Source organism: Amphimedon queenslandica, unplaced genomic scaffold (genome assembly GCF_000090795.2).
Source record: "Amphimedon queenslandica unplaced genomic scaffold, v1.1 AMPQUscaffold_13517, whole genome shotgun sequence".
NCBI classification, from domain to species: domain Eukaryota; kingdom Metazoa; phylum Porifera; class Demospongiae; order Haplosclerida; family Niphatidae; genus Amphimedon; species Amphimedon queenslandica.
Window position 1 is genome coordinate 396,990 of NW_003546247.1, and position 5,812 is coordinate 402,801.

The following is a 5,812-nucleotide window of genomic DNA, read 5'->3' on the forward strand; positions in this document are numbered from 1 at the left end:
ATTCTTAATAAACTGATCAAACTTGATGTGGACCTTTTGCTTCACATAAATCCTGAAGCTGTAGACAAAAAAATAAGGACTCAGGGCAGATCAAGGATGAGCTGCTGATGGCTATGGCTAGAATTTATTGTGCAGTAGCTTTAAATGAAGCAAGCCCATCCCTTGCCAATGGTTCTACCACTGCCCAGCCTCCTATAGTTACAGTAAGCTACCCAAGCTTACTTTAAAATCTTTTAATTGAAACTTTGTTGCTTTTGAGCATTTTTTGGGACTCTTTTAAATCAGCAGTTCACGATAACAGTAACCTTGCAGATATTGATAAATTTTCTTAGCTTTAATCTTTTTTAGAGGGTCAAGCAAGGAAGACTACAGCAGGCCTACCACTCACTGATGCAAACTACTGTGTGGCAGTTGATCTACTTAAGAAGAGATTTAACAGTAAGAAAAAGATTACTGCTGCACATATAAGTCTTCTTAAGCCTTTACTTAGTGTCTTCAGATCATTATGTATTAGATCTCAGGCGGTTAAATGGCAAGGCTGAGTCCAGAAGGACCTTAGCTGTATTGGGAGTAGCTGTGGAGCCTCATTAGCTCCTGTATTTATTAGAAGCTGCCCTGTAAGATGAGACTGACTATTATGAGAAAGGTACATACACAACCAAAAGTTATGAGCCTGCACTTTTGGCAATCATTCATGTAGCATCACTGAAAGCATTTTTATAACAGCAGTGATGTGAATCAGTTGCTACAAGCTTTTTCGGAACGATCTTCATGTATAAAAACAGTGTACGTTGATGATTGCTGTCATTTAAGAAATAAGATACAATCAGTTTTTGGAAGTAATGTTTTAGTGAAGTTAGACTTGTTTGATGCTGTACAACGCATTTCAAAAACTATGTCCAAAAATATTGCTTGCTTCATTATTGTTTAGATGATTTGAGAATGGTATTTCGGCAGGATGGTGACACGGACAAAAGCATTTTGTCACTCCTTCATCAACCAAAATTATGGAAAATTTAAATAGGTTCACAGCAAAATGGCAAAACTACAAAGATCCCAATGGTTTCAAATTAATTACTTGTGATACTATCAAAGCAGTCAGTAACTTGAATTGTCACATTATAGCTGGTTGCCTATCTGATATACCTCCAGGAGGAGGAACTAATAGAAATGAGCAACTTCACAATCATCTAAGATCATATTTTAACCAGAGCAGGGTTAGCATACTTTTAGCCTATTCACTATTGACGGTTAATTTTTATAGTCACAATGCATCTGTAAAAGTGAAAGGAAAAAATGTTGTTCGACCAATAGCTGCTAGTTTGTTTCAGGAGGCTGATGTTTTAAAATTAAAACCAATAGGTATCATGTCAAAGCATGACAAATCAGATCATTGGGAGCAAACTTCAAACAATACCAGATGATATCGACATTGAAACAATTGCTTTTCTTTATCAACATTGTCGGGAAATGCTCAATTTACAGAGGAGTTTCAAGAAACTGAAGTTATCTGGAATAGCAGATAATAAAGTGGTACGATTTCAAGTATCTATGCTAGAAAATGTAGTGATAGTTGTAATGATATGCCAGCATGTTGTCTAGTCAAATTAAGTGAATATGGGTTATCTATCAAGTCCACAGAAAAATATGAAAATTGTTTCTTTAATGCAATTTCTCTAAATATGCTTGCAGAACCATCATGTTGGATTCATTGTAATAGTGTTACAGATTTTGACATTACTGGACCTAATGTTTGTAGACCTTTGTCCAGAAAATTATGTGAAGTTTTTGTTTAGGAGATTACAGAGGAAAGAAAGAAACATTATGATGGTTTTATTTAATTACCACCGGAACAATATTTTCAAGAAGCTAATAAATTTCTTCAAGATGGTTTTTATAGCAGTGATATAGGAGATCTTATGCCTATGGCAATGGCTAATGTACTACAAGCATCAATAGTAGTTATATCTACAAACCCTGATTATAAATCTCCCATGTACATGACACCAATCTCTAGTGAATCAAGACAAGTGGCATTTTTGATTTATAACAGTTTGGCTCTGGGCACTATGACGCAGCACTTCCTTACTCAATAGCCATCAAAAGTACTAATGAAGTACCAGTTCTGAAAGCCATCAAGTGTAATTGTGGTGTAAATAAAAAAGATCTAGTGGCACATCATGTAGCTCCAATGTTACTTATGCATCAAGATGCAAATGTTTTCATGACAAGAAGTCATGCACCTCTCTGTGTCGATGTAAAAACTGTGGAAACCCATTTGGATTAAGAATTGAAAAGCCTACTAAAAAATGATCTAGACGCTCTCATATCATGCAAAAAAATATAAAGACCAGCAAGAGTCTGCTACTGAAAGGGGAGAGTAACTTTTAACAGTATTTTTGGTCCGATTTTGAAGAAATTGTTCTTTTGGAGGTGCTACAACTTAATGATATCAACTTAGTGAAATTCTTTAATGCCGTTGTGTCATATTCGTGCTCAGTAATCTGTCCCAATCCACTTTCTAAAGTCAGTTTTTCGTCTGAAAACAAAATTGCAAATTGAAGCCAAACAAAAACATGCAATTTTTTGAAGAATGACGGTACAATTTTTTCTCAATGTAGATTTTTGCATTCACGTACATAATTCAATTCTTAATAGTGTTAGAAAATCAAGTAATGATTCTCATGTAAAAATTAGTAAAGATTATTACTTTACATTTTGTGCTAGAATATGTTATCATTAGTAGTACATGTACACATGTAGTTAAACTTGTAATGTTTGATTAAAAATAGAATGTAGGAAATGAAAATTAGGTAAAACTGTATCCATTTCAGAGTTTCTCATATAGCTTGATAAGTGAGCTAAACATGTACTTGCAGCACTCCATATAGTACAGGAGCTTTCAAAATTTATTTAAAAAACCAAATTTTATCAGAACAGTTCAAAATTGATCAGAACAGCTCAAAATTGATACATAGCATAGAAAAATGAATGTGTACATGCATCAGAAATATTTTTGAAATGGAGAATGATGTCATATGGCCAAAGTCCCTGTACTGTAGTAAAGAGTGCTGACCAAAATTTACAAAAAGGCATAAATGATTGTCTCATCTCAAATTTTATATAACACATGTTATCAAGAAAATTTTAAAATAAAATAATTATATACGTATAATTTTTAACAAAAAAACCACCATAGACCATGGTGTTTGACAATTTACAGACAATAAACTGCATAAGCTATATGCCAGTCACCCCTATTGATAACCATATAATCATTTTTATCACATTATAAATTTGTAACAATTACCAGTTTTTCATTTTGTGTTGTTATAAATAATGCCAGCCAGAAACTTATGCATGTAGAATGACCCTAATCTCCTAAATGAACACACACATATACGTGTGTATGTATGTACAGTACATAATACATGACATAGTACATGTATGTATAGTATAAAGTATGTATTTTAAGGAACCTCCGATCAGAGAGATCTTGCTGATGCATAGCAATACATAATCATATAACACAATTAATTAATAACACAATATAATAATTCCTAAGTTAATTTACCAATACACCCATCAGCAACCTTTAAAACCTGTTTCAACCAAATGGCAAGTAAACCAATGCAACCAATTCAACCAATACAACTATACAACCAATACAACTAGTACAACCTGTACAACCAATACGAGTACAACTCATGCAACCAGTACAACCAATACAACCAGTACAACCAATGAAACCAATTCAACTAATACAACCAATACAACCAGCACAACCAACACAACCAATACAACCAGTACAGCCTGTACAACCAATACAAGCAGTTCAAGTCATACAACCAATACAACCAGTACAGCCTGTACAACTAATACAACCAGTAAAACCAATACAACCAATACAACTAATACAAAAGTACAACCAATACAACAGTACAACCAATACAACCAGTACAACCAATACAACCAGTAGAACCAGTACAACCAAGACAACCAGAATAACCAAATCAACCTGTACAACCAATACAACCAATACAACCAGTACAACCAAGACAACCAATACAACCAGTACAACCAAACAACCAATACAACCAGTACAACAGGACAAACAGTACAACCAAGACAACCAATACAACCAATACAACCAATGCAACCAGTACGTACAACCAGTACAACGAAGACAACCAATACAACAGTACAACCAATACAACCAGTACATCGAATACAACCAGTACAAACATTACAACCAATACAACCAGTACAACTAATACAACCTGCACAACTAATACAACCAGCACAACCAATACAACCTGCACAACTTATACAACCACTATGACTAGCACCTTATCAGAGAAAAACAATGCAACACAGCACAATTGATGATGATCATTTACAGCCATAACATATTTTGTGATTCTTACATGAAGAAATAACCAAAATTTTAATTTTTTGTCCAAAAATTAAAAACAAATTGTTTTTTACACATGAACAAATATGGCACTCACTGTACTCCAAAGAGAGTAAACACCTTTGATAACAACTGTTATATGGTGCACACAAATATCACATTAAATTAAATAGACATTAATACATGTATACACGTACAGAGACACAATGGGAGAAAGATTAAGTTGCAGTGATGCTTCAAGATTATAAATGATGAAGTACAGGCAAAATAATATGTTAAATGTGACCATAATTGACAAAAGATACCTTATGGTGGATGTTTAAATTCATCATTATAATTGAAAATATCAACCTGTAAGTGCTCTGTTACACAACCATTGTTTCTAGAAGTTACATAACTTTTTGCATCCTCTGGAATAACGAAATGATAAATGGAGCTGAGGCAGTTGGATTTTTAAGGCTATCAAGACCAATTTTCTTATACGCGATAAGGTACCTTTTGTCAATTATGGTCACAAATGATGAATTTCACATTTTATTGAAAATAAACATAAAAAAAAAACAAGGTACAACATGCACTGTTTTATAGTTACCAGAGCCACGCGTAGGCGTGATGCGAGGGTAAAGGAGTCGTTTTGTCTGTGTGTTCTCTTGACCTCCACTTTTGAGCTGACACTGCTTTCTTGTGAAATCCTGGAGACTCTTATAATCAACACTGGCTCTAGAAAAACTTATTCTTTGTCTGGAAAATGATTGACTAGTTTTTCCCGAGGCAGAAAAGCTCACAGTGTCTCCAAATGTAGGGCGTATAAATATATCTCTTTCGAAGTCAAAGCTAAAAAGCAGCAAGACAAATGAAACAATAAAACAAAGCCTCATCTATAATAATGATGTAAGAAATTGCTCCTATGTTCTTCCTTTTGATGATATGATAGTCCAAACTTTCATACCTTGTGAGTTTAGACGAGGCTCTCTTCTGCCGAAGTAGCGGCCAGAGTCTTTAAACACCAGAGACAAGATAGCAGATTGTATGCAACAAATAGAGCCTAACAAATGTGTGCTAAACAGTTTAAAAGTAGAGAAAAGCCTAAGCTTTCTTCACCACTTAGGGCCATGTGCCACCATCACTGTGTGTGCGGGTGGAGCATGGCTTGATTGAGCCACACCTTCATTGCAGCCACAACCTTACATTGCTGCAGCATGAAGCAGTGCAGCAAACATGCTGAAGCTGCTTTGCTGTCTCAGAATTTCCACTGAGTTTCACCTCACTTTCATGTATTTATTCTAACCAATCAACTTCATTATTGCATGCTATCTTTTTCTTTCTATTCATATTTATAGATATTCAATCTGTCCTGCCTAGTTATGGGAAGGAGGGAACCCGGTAGCTACATGCCAT